This window comes from Natator depressus, chromosome 2 (genome assembly GCF_965152275.1).
Source record: "Natator depressus isolate rNatDep1 chromosome 2, rNatDep2.hap1, whole genome shotgun sequence".
NCBI lineage: Eukaryota > Metazoa > Chordata > Testudines > Cheloniidae > Natator > Natator depressus.
Window position 1 is genome coordinate 7078517 of NC_134235.1, and position 20324 is coordinate 7098840.

The 20324-nt window shown below is 52.3% G+C and overlaps 1 protein-coding gene across 8 annotated transcripts in view; it reads left to right on the forward strand.

The window, feature by feature from the left end:
- The window catches only part of TSNARE1 (t-SNARE domain containing 1), a 695137-nt gene that overhangs the window by 53575 nt on the left and 621238 nt on the right, over positions 1-20324 (forward strand). The window contains exon 1 of one of the 8 annotated variants that reach the window (XM_074943768.1): positions 11359-11524. The exons of 6 other annotated variants lie outside the window; for them this stretch is intronic. The gene's annotated coding sequence lies outside the window, so the exon portion shown is untranslated. Of the gene's footprint in view, positions 1-11358; positions 11525-20324 lie in introns of those variants that run through there. One more of the 8 variants, XM_074943763.1, reaches the window with a different exon arrangement.

A 20324-nucleotide genomic window follows, 5' to 3' on the forward strand; every position in this document is an offset into this window, starting at 1 on the left:
AGGGTGCTCCACAAACAATCAGCTGTAAATGGCCTAAGTTACTTGAAAGCCTTCCCGTGTATGTGTGGGCCAGCCCATGGGGAATGGAGACTAGGGGTCTTACAGTGACATGTGACCATGTCACCTGATGATTAAATCCATCTTAAATCTGGTACTTTTCCATTTAGAAAGAGGGGTGGGGACCCAGAGAGACAAAAGATTCCTGCCCTATGCCAAAGCTATAAAAGGGGGTGGAGCTGGATAAAGGAGGCTGCCAGTCATGAGAGAACCCCTGGTTACCACCTGGATCTAACAAAGACTGTACCGGGGAAAGGATTGGGCCCAGACTAGGAAGGAGTCTAGTCTGTGAAAGAAGCTTATTGGAACATCTTTGAGGGTGAGATATTACCTGTAATCAATTTCTTAATGTATTAGGCTTAGACGTGAGTGTTTTGTTTTATTTTGCTTGGTGACTTACTTTGTTCTGTCTGTTGTTACCTGAAACCACTTAAATCTTACTTTTTATACTTAATAAAATTACTTTTGTTTATTAATAAACTCAGAGTAAATGATTAATACCTGGGGGAGCAAACATGTGCATTTCTGTATCAGTGATATAAATTTTGTGAACAATTTATGAGTTTACCCTGTATAAGCTTTATACAGGATAAAAAGGATTTATTTGGGGTTTGGATCATATTGGGAGCTGGGTGTCTGGGTGCTGGAGGCAGGTAACCTGCTGAGCTGTTTTCACTTAAAGCCTGCAGCTTTGGGGGCGTGGCCCAGACCTGGGTGTGTGTTGCAGCAGGCTAGCATGTCTGGCTCAACAAGGCAGGGTTCTGGAGTCCCAAGCTGGCAGGGGAAATGGGCTCAGAGGTAATTTCAGCACATCAGGTGACAGTCCCAAGGGGATCCCTGTGACTGAACCCATCAAAGATGCTACCAGACTTGGGTCATCAACTGGTTTCCTCTAGGTCATCACAGAGACACCAGATGACAGCAAATTTCAGCCCCTACAATGTAAGTTGGAATCACATGGGTGACCTACAGGTGAAAAGGCTGCTGTCTCTTCCCATTAGGGATGCGGTTGGGGAAGGCGACTGCATGCTCTAGTACAGTGGTTCTCACTGTGGGGTGCACAGAGGAACGTTCACAGGGGAACGTGGCAGGGCCGGGGCCAGCCCCTATCTGGGGGCGGGAAGGGAGTGCTCTGTATTCAGCCCCCAGTATTGCTCCGCCTCCAGGACCAGCTTCTCCCTCACTCCCTTTCTGCCCCCCAGACCAGCTCTGTCCGCAGCCTTAGCGCCACTCTGGCCCCAGCCTGGCTCTGCCCTCATTCCCTCTATCCCCAGACCATCTCTGATCTCAGCCGCAGCTCCACTCCATCCCCTGCTCTGCTGTAGTAGCTAGGGCAGGGCACCGGTGAGGTTTAATGTGAACTCCTTTTGACCTTGGGCAAGTTGCTTTTAACCTCTTTGCCTCGATTTTTCCTGTCTGTTAGTTGGGAATGATATTCCTTTCCTGCCTTGGAGGGGTGCTGGGGATGAAGAAATGTTTGTGCGGTGCTTTGCAGAGAAATCCCTCTGTAAGAGTCAGGTGCTGTGCCGTTGTTACTTCCTGAGCTGCCTGGTTCTTCCAAGTTTATAAAACAAGCAAAGAGGACCTTGAACTACTGCCTCTGGGGAGGTGTTGGAAAGCTGAGAGCAACAGCATGTCGTCTGTCTTGTTCGTTTATCTCCCAGAAGGAAATATTTCCTCTCGTCTCCACAGAATCAACCTGCAAGGTTGTCTTACCCCCACTGCCCCAGTGAATTGGCCGCAAAGGGGCTAACTGTGACAAACTGGCCAAGTGGGAACCTGCCTGCCAGCCTGGCTCTGTGACCTTTTCTGACCTGAAACCTTTGAAGAGCCAGTTATGAAATAAGAGCGAGCTCGCCCCCGCCCCCAAGGTCACATGCTTCTCACATAGAGCCGTGCCCCATGCTCCGAGTTAGAGGCTGCTCTGACTCCGCTAGCCGTGTGTGGGGAAGAGAGATGACATGACTCGCGCTGTTGATGATAATGGCTTATGTGATCTCACTTCATTATATTTGACTGGAGCACAGAAAGTCCCATCTGTATTCATGAGCCAGTGAGTCTGCAGGGGGTGGGGTGGGGAGAGAAGCAACATTCATCCTTGTTATCAAACCCCATATTCCTTCAGCAGAGGAAAGCAACTCGGCAGAGTTATGCTGAGGGCTGGGTGCACAGCTGTGCATGTGAGGATGGAGCAAGGCTCTGAAGTCATGGGAGAACTCTTCACCTCTGTAGTAAGGGAAAGAAGGGTTAGGGAGCCCCTATGCTGGCCTGGAAATTTGGGGCTGCTTCACGTTATCTGGGACCCCCTGGGATACAAGCCTTTTGCTTTGGAACAGCCTGGGTGAAACAGGTGTTTGTAAAGCTGTGTAATCTTTCCCTCCCACCTTTTCTTTCATAGAGAAGCAGGGAAAGGTGACTCATTCCACCAGCCTACGAGGAAACTTAATGAAGAAATGCATTTAAAAAACTCCTCCCATTTGGGGAGGATGGTGCTTCTATCGTCTTCGGTTATGAGATAATAGCAGTCAGGCTGTTACTTTTTATTACTTTATTTTTAATTGCCAATTAGTGAAAATATTTTACTGTCCTCTTCTTGATTAATCTGCTGCCCATGTTGGGATCAGAGCTGAGTATTAAAATCATGATTTGGGTGTGTTTAATTTGCCTTATGTTAATTGTCACATTGTGCTCTGAAAAGCCCTGAGGTGCCTCCTGGCCCAGCTCTGGCAATCTGGATGGGACCCCACAAGAGTTGCAGGGTAGTTGTGAATAGGTGAGCTGTTGCGTCACCTTACAACCATATACGCTTCCCAAAAGTAATCAGAGCAAATGTAATGATTCCTCACTGGAATGGAGATGGTGGAAGATTGGCTTTCTTAGGGTGCTTGGTTTGGGTGTCAAAGCTTTTCAACTCTAGATGGCACATTCCCTTCTAACCAAAGTTAGTAGTGACCAAAAAGTTACCATGTAATGGGTGTTGGCTTGTGTGAAATGAATTTTGGAATCCACATCACAAAAATAGCTTATCTGGGACTTGAAAATTTTATCGCACCCCTGCTAGTGCAAGGATTGAAGCCTACTATCCAGGGTGAAACATTTTTTGTGTCACCACTTTTATTTCCTCTCTTCCTCCCATTCTCCACCAACCCCCCCAGCCCCCCCAAAACAAAAAAAACCCCAACCTCCCCGCCTCTCCCCCCCAAAAAAACCCAGGCTCTCTAATTCAAAGGGATAAACTTTATGTTCTGTATAAATCTGGAGTCCCAGTTCCTCCTTACTGAAAGAGAGGAGGAGCATCCCCTTCATCTCCTGACTGCTCCAGTGTGGGTGTATGTCTCCTCTACTCTACCCTTCATTCATCTTTCTGGCTGCTGCAAAGGGTGTGTCCCCTGTGCCCTATTCCTTTCCCAGCCTCTGTTTTGTAGATCCTCGTCCCTAGTGTCTTGCTCCACAGACTGCTTCTAATGCTACACACACTGCTGCCAATCAGCAGCACAGTTAAACGGACCTGATTCTGGTCCATTTCACTGCTATCCGCAAGGTCCTGAATAGCCACATTCACTCTGTTGTAGCTTGGGACAGCTCTGAGCAGCGGCAGAAGCACTGGATCTATCTGCCTGCAGGTTCATGAAGATAACACTGGCTCTCATAGATGCAGTTCACTTGAAAAGTTGTCATTGTAACTATAAGAGTTAGAAGATCTCTAACTGCTACTTCTCCCCTCCTACCTGCCTGTTTCGCTTGTTTAAATGGAAGATTGTATCCTGCAGAAGTGGATGGCTTAGACCCTTACACTCACTACAGAAAGTCTGTCAATCCCCACTGGTGAGTAAACTGCAATCAGACAGTGCTGTCTTCCAGCAGTATACTTCCTTGAAAGGACGACAGTAAGGGAAAACACATTTATTTCACATAACAAAACCTTTGTCCACAAATGCTTTCCATTCATCATTTTTGGAATTTATATTTAAGGCAGAGAATGTGAGACAGTGCCTAAATTAAGGGAAACAATATTACGCATACCTGAAGAATGTTTATTTTTTATCAGTTTTCAGGAGGAGTTCGGTTTGTGCTATAAAAAGGCTATACTTTGCTTCTGTGCTTTTATACTGGATTCCTTGAAGTTGTAGTATTGTACCTATAAAACCAGTAAACTCATTAGCTTTCAAGACATTCTATACAGATCAGGAGCAAACGTTGCAGCCTTTGAGACACTGTATATTAGTGTTCAGAACAGTGAGTGGGAAACTGGATGTGAATGTTCAGACAGTGGGTAAATTCTGTCATGCTCTGGGACAACTGGGTCAGTGATTGAAGGGTGTTCTGGCAATATTCAGAATTTCATTTGGCTTTACTCGTTTTTCCCAACTTTAATTTACAAAGGTTTAATGGACCGTGATTGTAATGTCATAATGTAATTTGAGGATGTGAACTGCCGTATTTCTTTACCATAACCTCTGCATTTTGTTCACCTTTATTTAAATACAGAAAGGAAAATGTTTTCAGAGGGGGGTGAGGAGGCGAGAGAAACGGGGGGAGGGAGGGGTTTGCTCTGAGGTTGACCCCATCCATTTTTATCTCGTGTTATATCATTTTTACCTAATGCTTTTATATTATTTGAACTGTGCTTGGGTTTTAGATTTGATGCAGAGATGAAGTTGCTATAACAACATGATGATTCACATAATTCCAGTGACAATCTGCTGGGGTTTATTTTTCGATCATGAAGACTTATTTGGTTCTGATGGGGATTTCTACCTGTTTTCAGTTAGTATGCTGCATTGTTTTGCCTATACAATTTTTTGGGGGTTACCACTGCTTATAATAATACCTGCCTGTTATACAGTGCTTTTCATCCCTAGTACTTCACAAAGGAGCTCAGTGTAATTACATTTTACAGATGGAGAGACCAAGGCACAGAGAGAAGTGCCTTGCTCAAGGTCATTTATCAGAGCAGTGGCAGGGCAGGGAATAGAACCTAGGCATCCCGAGTTCCAGTCTAGTAATCTATCTACTAGGCCGGGCTGCTTCTCCAGTTCCTTCTTGGAGCTGAAACTAAGTTGCTACAGGTTTTGACTTGCTAGTCACTGCCATTTGAAAAAAAACCCAACCTTTGATTCTCCATTTGGGTCATGGAATCATGAAGATGTAGAGCTGGAAGGGATTCATAGAATCATAGAATATCAGGGTTGGAAGGGACCTCAGGAGGTCATCTAGTCCAACCCCCTACTCAAAGCAGGACCAATCCCCAATTAAATCATCCCAGCCAGGGCTTTGTCAAGCCTGACCTTAAAAACCTCTAAGGAAGGAGATTCTACCACCTCCCTAGGTAACGCATTCCAGTGCTTCACCACCCTCCTAGTGAAAAAGTTTTTCGTAATATCCAAACTTGCAAGAGGTCATCTAGTGCAGCCCCCTGTGTTGAGGCAGGATTAACCATCCCGGGTGGAGTGTGTGCAGCTCATTCTTAAAATCCTCGTGATGGGGATTCCACAGCCTCCGTAGGTAACCTGTTCTAGTGCTTAACTATCCTTGTAGCTGGAAGGCTTTTCCCTGATCTCTAACGTGCATTTCCCTTGGTGCAAGTTAAACCAGCTGCTTCTTGCCCTACCTTCAGTGGACATGGAGAACTGTTGAGCACAGTCCACTTTATAGCAGCCATTAACATATTTGAAGACTGTTACCAGGTCCTCCTCCCCAGCTTTACAAGCACCCAGTTCTTGCACCCTTTTTGTTCTCTGTCTGGAGAATCTACCTCCCAAAGGGGTGGTGTTACAGGGCCCATCCCCCCTGTTCAGAGAGATGTTCCTCCTTATATTCTACTGTCTTAATCTCTGAAGCATCCAGTGGGAAATTGACGGAATCAGTAATGTACCGTTGACCAGCCTGAGCATTAAATTAGAGCCTCTTTATCATGTCCAACAAATGAAATCCAGTTGACAATGTAAAAAGGTCCTGGCTTTCTGTCCTGCCTAATTGTGTTGAATTACAATTGCATTCTGAAGGGAGAGCCTAAGAAGGGTCAGTGTAGCTTTAGATGGAATTGAAATTTGACAAGAGGCGAGGGAAGCAGCAGACACGTAGCAATTAAGGCACTAACAGAAATACACCACGCTTTTGTATTATTCAGAGCCGAGTGCTCCGTGTATTAAATTTCTGAGTGTACGTATGCACACTGCTCTTGGTTGTGTTAGTATTTGGGAGTAGTCTGAGTTGAGGAAGCAGCCCCTGGAGCAGGAAGTACGCCAGTGGGTGTCACATGGCACTATTAGCCCATCATACAGCAAATGCTTCTGGCAGGGGGTGATAGTTAACATGATGATGTAGCTGTTCTTTCTTGCCTCTGATTTCTGTGGTCCTGTGGTGGTCAGAGCTGTCTGTTGCTGTCTCAGTAAAACCTGTGGCAGAGAACACAATCACTCATGTATCTATTTGTTTTCATGTCTTAGATAAGTGGCTCCTCCCCCCCCTTCTTTCTGTCATCCAGAGTTGTCGCACTTGCTCTGCCTTTCTAGGGCTAGTGTGCCTTGGTTGTATGTAGAAGAGATACAGCTGATTATGCACCGATTCTCAGAGTCTGCAGAAGGGATAGGCTGACAATCAATCTGAAAAAGAGAAAGATCATGTATTAACCTGTGCCAGGGAAACCCTACACAAAACTGAAAATCGCCATTAGCAACACACAGCTGAGTGCAGTTATAGGCTTCTGCTGTCTTGTCAGTGTATTGTCAAATGATGATACTACAGACAAGGTGCTGACAAGTAGTATCAACAAAGCCAGTTTATTGCTTGGCAGACTATCAGGCTGAGTTGGCAGCAACATGGTATTAAGCTTCAAACCAATCTAAAAGTCTATACGTTGTGCTGCCCAACTTATATGGGTGTGAGACCTGGACCTGGGACAGGCATCACATTAAGCTTCTAGATAAATTCAATTTACTACATCTGCGTGCCATGTTCTGCATCAAATAGCAGGATAAAGTTACCACTAATGAGGTTCTGGAGCTTAGTTACGTCCCAGGGATCAAAGCCGTGCTCATTGCACTCCCGTGACTTTGGGCTGGCCATGTGTTGAGGATGGCCAACACCAGAATGCCAAAGCAGTTGCTGCATGGGGAACTGAAAGTGGGCAACCGCATGTGCAGCGGCTAGAAGAAACACTTTAAGGACACACTGAAGCATCCCTTGAAACGGTGCAACATTGGCGTTGGCAGCTGGGAGTTGTCAGCAACAGATTGACCATGCTGGCGAGCAGTAGTCAACAGTGGGGTTCCCCAGTTGGAGATTAATCACTGTATGGCTCTTGAGGCACAAAGGCTGAATCGTAAACAGTGGCGGACTCAGCAGGCACAGATTATAATCTCTTCTTCGGCATCGAGCTACCTATGCACTTCCTGCAGAAATGACTGCCACTCACCCGTTGGCTTCTTTAGCCTCATCCATACTCACAAGACCTAATACAATCGTCAGGGTCATCTTTGGGCATGCAGGACAACAACATGTGTGCCTTATTGTTGTATTTACGCACCCCAAGTAAAAATATGGCAAAAGTATCAGTACTGAAAAATAGATTCCAGTAAGATATTGATGATATGAGACTGTACCACAGTACCAGACTCAAGGCCGGCAATACAGCTTTTATATTGTCATTGTAGGTAGGGCTGGAACATTTAGATGTCCATCTGCCGTTGTTTCCCCCTAGGTGGAGTTTTGATCCCCTGACCAAGCTGACAGTCCAACCTGATTCCAAGTGATCTTATCCCTGGCATGGACTAGAATCCTCCTCGTGTGATATGCTTGACTCTGTGCTGAAGCCGAGGCTGGTAGGAATGACCTGGTGGGAATGCTGCTTCTGATCATGTCTATGCAGATGCTGTGGTGGAAGTGAAGATGCCCTTCTTTCTTCTCTTTCCTTAGAGCTGTGGCATTGCACAGTCTGCTAGCCTTGGCCTGTAACTCCTATTATGGGCACTCCTGCTATCTCCCTGCCCACTGCATCTGTCTCAGTCATCGATAACGTGCTGACCTGAGAGTGGCTAGGCACTGCCATATTGATGGTTGAGGACAAAAGGTGGTTATGTCTTACCAAGCCATTGATGGGGCTCTTTTGGCAGTAGAGTAAATTCTCCTCTGAATTATGTGAACCCTTTAACATCCCAAGGTAGACTGATGAAATGGGTGTCTGGCTACGATGGTGATGGGGGTGCCTTGATCTCAAACTGGAAGAGGTAATTGTTTGTGGAAATAGCGTAACCACTACTCACACCTCCAGTCCCACCCCAGAAATATAGGTCCCGAGTGTGGGAAGCTGAGTACACTGAGCCAGAAAGTATCTGGAATAGTCCCATGCTTGTTGTAGAGGGCATGATACCATGAGCTAACCTGGAGGAATTCTCAACCCTGTGGACAGTGAACTTACCTGGAACAATCTGTTTTAGAGACTCCAACAGCAGTGTGAAAGAAAATTTGGTCAGCATAGCAGGGTCATGGAGGGGCCAGAGAGGGCCTGTATACCAGCAAGCTGCTGGGGCGTGAAAGTGAAATGAGGGGAGGAATGTAAGGGTAGGAGGCAGGGATTTCCCTACACCCCCCATGGGGGTGTTTACCCCCCACCCTGAATTTCCCCAACACTCCTCCCCCCCAGTTTTGTGAACTAGTTACATGCAGTGTTGCTAATTTAGTGATTGTTTGGAAATTTTGAATTGAAACTGAAACATTAATGCACACTTTAAAAGCATATAATGTGTATCATAAAATACGTGTATCTGAAAAAGTATAATAGATTTGAAAAGTATGAACATAGACTAGCTTCCTTATTCAGCTGTTGTTTTTTATGACAATGTCAGTGCATTCATTTTGGTGATGTTGGCCAACCTAATACTTTCAAATTATGATTTGTTAACAAAGTCTAAATGAGCTCTCTCTGACAGCTAGTGATGAGCTGGGGGTTGGGGGGAAAGGCTTCAGGACCAGATTGTATTTACACTCACGCCTAATCTACCTAGGTATCCATCAAACAGAGCTGTGTTGCCCACGTGATAGATTTTGGCTGGGGTTGGGTTACAAATCATTTGAATGCGGGGGGGTAAAGAAATGTTGTTGTTCTTATTGTATGAGTAAAGGGCAGTAGAATTGTACTTAGCCTGTGCTGATTGAGGGCATCAAGAGAGAGGGTGTTTTGCTTGATGGTCTGTCTGATCACAAGTACGATTTGACCTGCCCCTCTCCACTGTTTAAAGACAGAGCTGATTAGGCTCCATAGATAGTCTTTTGTTGTGTTAACTGACCACTACAGCTGAAATCACCGATAATCAGGTCTAACTGCTTAGACCTGCTGTGGGACAGTGTTTCTGTGGAAGAGACGGCCCAGCCTGCACTAGCAGCGAGGTTCCCCCACTGAGAGCTCAGCTGAAATCACTGAGAGCTGGGTGGAACCTCAAGAGACCAGGTCGCAGAGGTCACAGTTGCAGGTGGCAGCAGGGTTTCTTCAGGTATGTTGGCAACAAGAAGAAAGCCAAGGAAAGTGTGGGCCCCTTACTGAATGAGGGAGGCAACCTAGTGACAGAGGATGTGGAAAAAGCTAATGTACTCAATGCTTTTTTTGCCTCTGTTTTCACTAACAAGGTCAGCTCCCAGACTGCTGCGCTGGGCATCACAGAATGGGGAAGAGATGGCCAGCCCTCTGTGGAGATAGAGGTGGTTAGGGACTATTTAGAAAAGCTGGACGTGCACAAGTCCATGGGGCCGGACGAGTTGCATCCGAGAGTGCTGAAGGAATTGGCGGCTGTGATTGCAGAGCCCTTGGCCACTATCTTTGAAAACTCGTGGCGAATGGGGGAAGTCCCGGATGACTGGAAAAAGGCTAATGTAGTGCCAATCTTTAAAAAAGGGAAGAAGGAGGATCCTGGGAACTACAGGCCAGTCAGCCTCACCTCAGTCCCTGGAAAAATCATGGAGCAGGTCCTCAAAGAATCAATCCTGAAGCACTTACATGAGAGGAAAGTGATCAGGAACAGTCAGCATGGGTTCACCAAGGGAAGGTCATGCCTGACTAATCTAATCGCCTTTTATGATGAGATTACTGGTTCTGTGGATGAAGGGAAAGCAGTGGATGTATTGTTTCTTGACTTTAGCAAAGCTTTTGACACGGTCTCCCACAGTATTCTTGTCAGCAAGTTAAGGAAGTATGGGCTAGATGAATGCACTATAAGGTGGGTAGAAAGCTGGCTAGATTGTCGGGCTCAACGGGTAGTGATCAATGGCTCCATGTCTAGTTGGCAGGCGGTGTCAAGTGGTGTGCCCCAGGGGTCGGTCCTGGGGCCGGTTTTGTTCAATATCTTCATAAATGATCTGGAGGATGGTGTGGATTGCACTCTCAGCAAATTTGCGGATGATACTAAACTGGGAGGAGTGGTAGATACGCTGGAGGGGAGGGATAGGATACAGAAGGACCTAGACAAATTGGAGGATTGGGCCAAAAGAAATCTGATGAGGTTCAATAAGGATAAGTGCAGGGTCCTGCACTTAGGATGGAAGAATCCAATGCACCGCTACAGACTAAGGACCGAATGGCTAGGCAGCAGTTCTGCAGAAAAGGACCTAGGGGTGACAGTGGACGAGAAGCTGGATATGAGTCAACAGTGTGCCCTTGTTGCCAAGAAGGCCAATGGCATTTTGGGATGTATAAGTAGGGGCATAGCGAGCAGATCGAGGGACGTGATCGTTCCCCTCTATTCGACACTGGTGAGGCCTCATCTGGAGTACTGTGTCCAGTTTTGGGCCCCACACTACAAGAAGGATGTGGATAAATTGGAGAGAGTCCAGCGAAGGGCAACAAAAATGATTAGGGGTCTAGAGCACATGACTTATGAAGAGAGGCTGAGGGAGCTGGGATTGTTTAGTCTGCAGAAGAGAAGAATGAGGGGGGATTTGATAGCTGCTTTCAACTACCTGAAAGGGGGTTCCAAAGAGGATGGCTCTAGACTGTTCTCAATGGTAGCAGATGACAGAACGAGGAGTAATGGTCTCAAGTTGCAATGGGGGAGGTTTAGATTGGATATTAGGAAAAACTTTTTCACTAAGAGGGTGGTGAAACACTGGAATGCGTTACCTAGGGAGGTGGTAGAATCTCCTTCCTTAGAGGTTTTTAAGGTCAGGCTTGACAGAGCCCTGGCTGGGATGATTTAACTGGGAATTGGTCCTGCTTCGAGCAGGGGGTTGGACTAGATGACCTTCTGGGGTCCCTTCCAACCCTGATATTCTATGATTCTATGATTCTAAGGTGACTGTGCAGGCCGTTGGCAACAGAGCAATGGAGTGAATGGTGGCACAACGAAAAACAGTGGCCAGAGTGAACAGTGAGCAGCTGGAGGAACGAGCAAGGTGCCTTCTTGCTCCCTACCTGGGAGGTGAACTCATATGAAAGCACCTCTGAACTCTGAGTTTCCACTGACCAAGGACAACACCGGTGAGTGTTAATGAGGCTGTTAAGAATGCTGGAGAGACAGCATAGTTCATGCAAACAAACATGGCCGTGGCATCATACTTTCTATTGTGACAAAGTTTCTGCTCTACCTTGGTGGGTTTTGCGCTTATTGGCGGATTTGCTCGCCTTGGAGCTTCACGGTAGCCCTCAGCTTGGCCGTTTTTCTGAACCCACAGTCCAGGTCGACTCCTCCTGTGTCTGACCAGGAGTTGGGAGGATTTGGGGGGAACCCGGGCCCCCCTCTACTCCGGGTTCCAGCTCAGAGCCCTGTGGAGAGCAGCTGTCTAGAGTGCCTTCTGGGACAGCTGTGCGACAGCTACAACTCCCTGGGCTACTTCCCCATGGCCTCCTCCCAACACCTTCTTTATCCTCACCATAGGACCTTCCTCCTGGTGTCTGATAATGCTTGTACACCTCAGTTCTCCAACAGTCCGCATTCTCACTCTCAGCTCCTAGTGCCTCTTGCTTCCAGCTCCTCTCACACACACCACAAACTGAAGTGAGCTCCTATTTAAAACCCAGGTGCCCTGATTAGCCTGCCTTAATTGATTCTAGCAGCTTCTTGATTGGCTGCAGGTGTTCTAATCAGCCTGTCTTAATTGTCTCCAGAAAGTTCCTGATTGTTCTGGAACCTTCCCTGTTAGGAGACGGAATCGTTTCTTTGCTCGCTCCTGAGCTATCTGCTTTCCTTTCTTTCCTGAAGCCCCCTGGCCCAGATTTTTCACACTTTTCCTTTCGCTTAGTTTCCCCCCCCGCGTTTGGGCCGGACGCTTTGTTTTTTTGGTTTCGTTTTTTCCCGTGTTTCTGAGCTGCGTCAGTGTGCTGGCCGGTCGCCAGCACCCCCCCCAGACGCCTGCTTTTGGACTTTGCTCTTTGCTTAATTGAAACCCCCGGAGGAGGGGGGGAGGACTGCCGACCCGCTGTCCAGAGAGGGGAGTGGATGCCCCCAGACCCAGCCGTTTTGTTTTTTGCCTGGACTTTTTTCTTATCATTACAACATTCCTAGCTGCCGAGAGCCTTGGGACAGAGCCAACAGCTGCAACAGATGCCAGAGGCCGGAGAACTCGCCCGGGCAGCTATGAATCATCGTGGAGAGAGGCCGTAAGACTGAGGGATTTCTTTTGAATTATACTCTCGGGGGGGGGAGTTGACTGCGTTCCAGCTGCGTCTGTGGCGGCACAGGGGTGTAGCAGGGAGCTACCCCCAGATCCACCGGTGCCCCCAACCCCCCCACCACTACTACGACTATCACGGCCCCCGCTGCCTCGTCCCTGCTGGCAATCTGCCATCTGCCTTCGGATCCAGCTGTTTGCTTTGGACTTTGCCTTTCGGACCGGGCATAACAACCAACCAAACGAGACTCTTTGGACAATTGTGGTGGGTCGTCCTCCCTCCACCCCCCCCCCCCCCGGATTGTTTATCCCATAGCTTACCCCTACTACCGGACCCCGATTTTTGCCCCCCCCCTCCTTCCGGTGTCTCCCTGTCTCTCCCTGCTTACAATGGCAGAGAAGGAGAGTCGCAAGGCCCCTCCAACGAAATTGGTTGTCCCTTCCCCATCTACCCCCCTGCCCACCCCTCAAGATCTTCCCACCGCCTCCATTGTTAGAACCCCCGCCCCCGCTGGGGCCTCGGCAGTGGGAGGCACCGGGGCAATTACTACTGCTGCTTTGGTTCTTGCCCCATTAGATTCTAGGAACCCCCCCCCAGTTAGACGGAAAGGTCGGGGCGGGCCGAAAGGAAAGGGCCCCGCTAATGCCGCTGGGCCCTCCATGGCAGAGGCCGCCCCCACCACTGTGGCCTCATCATCGATCGTGGCACCCCTCCCAGCTGTTCCCTCCACCAGCTCTGCGACCGTCCCTCCCCCGGCCCCCAGGACGTATGCCCGGGCGGCGGCAGGCTCCCCCTCGCCTGCCGCCTCCTCATCTCGCCCACCCACTACCTCCGCTACCATCACTAGCGCCCGGGGCCCTCTTCCCGCCCTGACCAGGAAGCACGGTGTCCGTTGCCTCCTGGTGCCCGCCTCGCCCCACGTGGAGGCATACGTGCAGGCGTTGGCGAAGGTGGTGGGACCCATGGCCATTGTGGCGGCCTCCAAGATGTATGGGAAGGTCGTTTTCTTTCTGGCTTCGGAGACTGCCGCCCAGGAGGCGGTGGAGAAGGGCCTAGTGGTAGGAGGGGTGTTTATCCCCCTAGAACCGCTAGAAGATCTGGGCGTTCGCCTCGTCCTCACCTCCGTTCCTCCCTTTTTACCTAACGTTGCCCTGTTACCCGCTCTTTCTGCCCTGGGAAAACTCGTCTCTGCTATCAGCCCTCTCCCGTTAGGCTGCAAGGACCCCGCCCTCCGTCACGTCCTTTCGTTCCGCCGGCAAGTGCAGATTTCACTGCCGGCGGGGGTGCGTGACGGAGAGGCGCTCGAGGGGTCCTTCCTAGTCCCCTACCAGGGAGCCCGCTATAGGGTCTTTTATTCCACCGGAGAGGCCCGGTGCTACCTCTGCCGCTCGGCGGGGCATGTCCGCAGGGACTGCCCTTTGGCCCGGGGGAGAGGGGCACCTGAGACCCCCGAGACCCGGCAGGATATCGGCCCTGTCGTTGCCGACACCCCTGGCCACCCGGCACCTGAAACCACCCCTCCTCCCACCCGATCTAACGCTGCCCCCGTCCGGGCCCAAGAGGTACCTTTCCAACAACGCCCGGGCGACCACGGGAGTCCCGCTCTTGCTGTAACCACCTTGGCAGAGCCTCTGGAGGAGAGTGTGGCACAGCTATTACCAGGTGCAGGAGGGGGCTCGCCCCAAGGAGAACCCCCCGCCCCTCCTGCTGCCTCACCGCTATCCCCCCGAACCCCTGAACCTTTGCCTCCGCGCCCCGCTCCGCCCCCTGCTACTCAACCCCCAGATGACGCTATGGAGGGCTGGACTGTAGTCCAGGGGAAGCGAGGCAAGCGGAGGGCTCGAGCCCCGCTGCATCCATCTGACGCGGAAGCCCCCCGGAAGACCAGGAAGGGAGGTACTGACCTTGAGCCTCCCGCTTCGGCCACGAGTGAGATCCATTCGCTGGTGTCGGGAGGTGAAGATAGACTGGCATTGGAGGGAGGAATCCCCCCTCCCCTCCGAAGCCCCGGAGGAAGCCCCTTCTAACCGGATACCACCTGAACTCCCTACGAACCCCGACGTGACCGTTGAGGCGGGCCCTAGCGGAGAGGCCCCCAGGGTAGTAGGAGTCGGCCTCTCCTCTGTGTATGCAGAGATTGAGGCCCTAGATTTGACCCCGGTCACCCAGGGAGGGGATGATTTACTGCCGGCCAGCCTCGATTTAGGCAATCTCACCCCAGGCCCCCTTTCCCCATGTTCTCTCCCCCTGACTGCCTTTCCAGGTGAGCACCCCACGGAAAGTGGTTTACCACCTGATGCCATGGCTGCCACGACCACCCCGGAGCCAGCATCTAGCATTACTCGGAGCCCCCTCCCTTGCCCCTTAACCCCCGACCCTGCTCAGGAGGCACCTTCTTTTTGCTGCTCGCCTCCTGAAGTCCAGGGCCTTACCTCTGCCCCTGCCCCCACCCCTGTCCCGGTTCAATTTCCCTCCTCCTGCAAGGCTACTGCCGCCCCTGGGGTTATTTCTTTTCCGCCTTTTGCAGATTCCCCCCAGGGAGCAGTCTTTACGTTTTCTAGTTGCGACTCATCAGGAGTTGCGCTTTTCCCCCTGCCATCCCCGTCCACCCCAAGGCACGAGATGGATTTAATAACCCCAGCCTGTCAGACGCCCCGTCGGCGGTCCGCACCCTGCCTACCCGCCTTAGCGGACCTCGAGGCTGTATTAAGAATCCCATCGGGGAGTACCCCGGAAACCGTAACCCCATCCCCCCATGAGCTGCGGCATGCACTACGGAAGTTCTTAGAGCACACCCGTGGTGCCCGCAATAGGGCACAGCTGGCTCTCCAGCGATGGGGGGACTTCGACCAACTCGTTCAGGCCGCAAGGGCCCTTATGAAGGAGGGCAGAGGGCAAGGGAGGCGCGGTGCCGCGGCCTACGAGCGGGCCCGCGGCTTCCGGAAAGATCTACTTACTTACGGGATGGGACACGGGTTGCTACGCGACCCGCCGGGGGCCATGAGCACCCCCACCAATGAGAACTCCCCACCCCCCCGGCCCTCCGCATGACACCTCTCATTATTGTAACCCTGAATACCAGGGGCTGTAGGATGGCTCTCCGCAGGTCCCAGGTGCTCTCCTACCTTCGGGAGGGGGGGTACTCTGTGGTTTTCCTGCAGGAGACCCACACGGACCCAACCGCCGAGGATAGGTGGCGGCTGGAGTGGGGGGACGGGGTATACTTCAGCCATTGCACGACCTGGCAAGCTGGAGTGGCGACCCTGTTCTCCCCCGCCCTGCGGCCCGAGGTGCTAGGGGTCACTGAGGTCGTACCGGGCCACTTGTTGCACCTCCGAGTTCGTCTGGAGGGGCTCGTGGTCAATCTTGTTAATATCTATGCCCCGCAAGTGAGTTCACAGCGGCCACAATTCTACCAGCAGGTGTCCGATTTTCTCGGCACCCTAGACTCGCACGAGTGCCTGATCCTGGGAGGGGACTTTAACACTACCCTCGAGGAGCGGGACCGCTCGGGGGCCGAGCCGAGCCCGGCCGCCGCGACCATTCTCCGAGACATAGTCGACTATCACTCCCTAGTGGACGTCTGGCGTGACCATCACCCAGATGACACTTCCACGTTTACCTTTGTCCGGGTGGAGGCCCATCGGTCACACCGCTCTCGGTTAGACCGTATTTACCTATCCCATTTCCATCTTTCACAGGCCCACTCCTCCACCGTTCGGCCGGCCCCTTTTTCCGACCATCATTTAGTTACCGTCACGGTCTCCCTCCGTGCGGAGGGACCGGGGCCGGCCTACTGGCACTTTAATAACAGCCTGCTGGAGGACGAGAGCTTTGTGATGTCCTTCCGGGAGTTTTGGCTGGCCTGGCGGGAGCAGTGGCGTGCCTTTCCCTCGGTGCGGCGCTGGTGGGATCTAGGGAAGGTGCGCGCCAAGCTCTTCTGCCGCAACTACACTCGGGGCGCCAGCCGACGGAGAAATGCAGCGATAGAGCAGTTGGAACGGGAGGTCTTAGAGCTGGAGAGGCGCCTGGCCGCCAGCCCCGGGGACCCGTCCCTCTGCGGAGCGTGCCGGGAGAAGCGGGAGGAACTTCGAGCCCTCGAGGACCACCGGGCCCGAGGTGCCTTTGTCCGGTCCCGCATCCGCCTCCTTCGGGAGATGGATCGCGGCTCCCGCTTCTTCTATGCCCTGGAGAAAACGAGGGGGGCCAAAAAACACGTCACCTGCCTTCTAGCGGAAGACGGCACCCCCCTCACGGATCCGGAGGAGATGTGTGGGAGGGCCCGTGACTTCTACGCAAGCCTTTTCTCCCCGGATCCGACCGATCCTGGCGCTCGCGGGGTGCTCTGGGAGGAACTCCCCACGGTCAGCGTGGGCGACCGAGACCGGCTAGAGCTGCCTCTCACCCTGGCCGAGTTCTCGGAAGCCCTCCGCCGCATGCCCACCAATAAATCTCCGGGCATGGACGGGCTGACCGTGGAGTTTTACCGCGCGTTCTGGGACATCCTCGGCCCAGACCTAGTCACTGTCTGGGCTGAGTCTTTGCAGGGCGGGGTCCTCCCTCTGTCGTGCAGGCGAGCGGTGCTTGCCTTGCTGCCGAAGAAGGGGGACCTCCGCGACTTACGAAACTGGCGTCCCCTCTCACTCCTTAGCACGGATTACAAAATCGTAGCGAAAGCAATTTCGCTGCGGCTAGGGTCCGTGACGGCGGACGTGATCCACCCAGACCAGACCTATACTGTCCTGGGTCGCAGCATTTTTGACAACCTCTTTCTAGTCCGAGACCTTTTGGAACTCGGGCGGAGAGACGGTCTGTCGTTCGCCCTCCTGTCTCTCGATCAGGAGAAGGCGTTCGATAGAGTGGATCATGGGTACCTCCTGAGCACCCTGCGGGCGTTTGGATTCGGACCTCAGTTTGTGAGTTTTCTCCGGGTGCTGTACGCCTCCGCGGAGTGTTTGGTTAGGCTCAACTGGACCCTGACCGAACCGGTCAGCTTCGGGCGAGGGGTGCGGCAGGGGTGCCCCCTCTCAGGCCAGCTGTACGCTCTGGCGATCGAGCCTTTCCTCTGTCTCCTCCGCAGGAGGTTGACGGGGTTGGTGCTGCGGGAGCCGGAGCTGCGGCTGGTCCTGTCGGCGTACGCCGATGACGTCCTCCTCGTGGTCCAGGACCCGGGCGACTTGGCGCGAGTGGAGGCATGCCAAGCCATCTATTCAGCAGCCTCCTCCGCCCGAGTCAACTGGGTCAAGAGCTCTGGCTTGGCGGTGGGGGGCTGGCGGCAGGTAAGCTCCCTCCCACCCGCGCTTCAGACCATCCGGTGGAGTGCCGGCCCTCTGCTCTATCTCGGCGTTTACCTTTCTGCCACGCACCCTTCTCCGCCGGAGAACTGGCAAAATTTGGAAGGCGGCGTGATTGAGCGGATCAGGAAATGGACGAGGCTACTCCGATGTCTCTCCCTTCGGGGGAGAGCACTGGTGCTTAACCAACTAGTCCTGTCCACGCTCTGGTACCGGCTCAACACCCTAGCCCCGGCCCCGGGTTTCCTGTCCCACCTCCGGAGATTGATTCTGGAGTTCTTTTGGTCAGGATTGCACTGGATCCCTGTTGGAGTTCTTCATTTGCCCCTGAAGGAAGGAGGGCAGGGCCTGAAGTGTCTGTACACTCAGGTCCGCGTTTTCCGCCTCCAGGCCCTGCAGAGGCTCCTTTATAGTGCAGGTAGTTCGACGTGGAGTATATTGGCGCATGCCTTCCTACGCCGCTTCCACGGGCTCCGATATGACCGGCAGCTCTTTTATCTTTGTCCGAGAGGTTTTCCGCGAGACCTCTCCGGGCTGCCGGATTTCTACCAGGACCTCCTCCGGACCTGGAAACTGTTTTCAACCACGAGGTCCGTGGCGGCCATCGTGGGGGCAGATCTCCTCACGGAGCCCCTGCTACACAACCCCCAACTTCGAGTGCAGGCGGCGGAGTCCCGCACGGTGCGCCAGAGGTTGGTCCTGGCGGGAGTTACGAGGGTCGGGGACCTCCTGGACTACGACCGGGGAGACTGGCTGGATCCCCTGACGCTCGCTCGACGCATGGGGCTCTCCAGCCTTCGCACCCCCCGGCGCGTGCTTCAGGAGGTGGAGGCCGCTTTGACCCCCGCTGCTCGGGCTTATGTCAGCCGAGCCTTGCGCGAGGGCGCACCCCGCCCATCCTTTACCCCAGGCCCGCCGGACCTTTCCATCGGGCCCCTACCCTGCCGATCCCAACACACCCCTCATCCTTTCACTGCAAGCCGGCTGCATGAATTGCAACCGGTCGGTTTTCAAGTTGCACCACGGCAATATTTATATACACTCACGCTCCATACCCTTCACGCCCGCACCCTGGTGTCCCGCCCCGACACAAAGTGGCGAGATCTCCTACCACCCTTGGAGGGGGAGCAACCTCGGTGGGCCAGCCTGTACTCCACCTTGGTCCCGAGGCCCGTCGGGGACATCAGTTGGCGGCTCCTTCACGGGGCCGTGAGCACGGGCGTGTTTTTGACACGTTTCACCTCCGTTCCGGAGACTTGCCCCTTTTGTAATGTGAGGGAAACCCTGGCGCACGTCTATTTAGAGTGTGCCAGATTGCAGCCTCTTTTTCGGCTCCTCACAAATATTCTTTTGCGCTTTTGGCTTCATTTCTCCCCTCACCTCTTTATTTATACACTCCCCATCCGTGGCCCCACCAAGTCGCGGGATCTCCTGGTTAGCCTCCTCCTAGCCTTAGCTAAGACAGCCATTTATAAGACCAGAGAGCGGAGGTTGGCTCATGAGGCGTCCTGCGATTGTAGGGCCGTTTTCCGATCCTCAGTACACTCACGCATCCGGGCGGAGTTCCTCTGGGCGGCGTCCACCGACTCCCTTGACACCTTCGAGGAACGGTGGGCGCTGTCCGGGGTTCTCTGCTCGGTGACCCCGTCCGGTTCCCTCCGTCTGACCCTCTGATTGAGGGACAGAGCGAGAGACGCCAGCCACAGCCGTTAGCTGCTGTGAATACCATCATTATTGTTATTTAGGAGGGGTCTTATAATACATGGGTGTGCCCCCCTCCCTCCCAACCACCCACCCCGCAGCCGTGCCCATCTTGTCGGGCACTCTCAGGAGAGGGAGGGTCGGTGACCCTGGGCGCGGCACTAGGTAACTCGAGGGGGTGGAAGACCACGAGTGTCGAGGAAGCCCCCCCGCTCTAGGCCTGGGCTAGCCTGAACACCTCTCCCTCCTGAAAGCTGTTGTGTTATACCTTCTGATTGCGTTGTTTTGTTGCTAAGTTTTTCTTTATCTTTTTGTAATCTCTGTAACTGTTACAAATAAACTTCTTTTCTGTTTCAAAAAAAAAAAAAAAAAAAAAAAAAACCTTCCCTGTTACCTTACCCAGGGAAAAGGGACCTACTTAGCCTAGGGCTAATATATCTGCCTTCTATTACTCTCTTGTAGCCATCTGGCCCAACCCTGTCACACTATTTAGGCAAGAGATACCACACAATACAAACTGGAGGCCAATGTTAAGTGCATTGTCACTTGTTCATCCTGAAGTTGAACACTGGTTCCAAACAAGACCAGCAAATGCTCACTATCTTTCTGCAAGAAACTCAACTGACTGGCTAGATGTATGTGGCGCAACAGTGAAAGACTCAACAGTTGAAAAA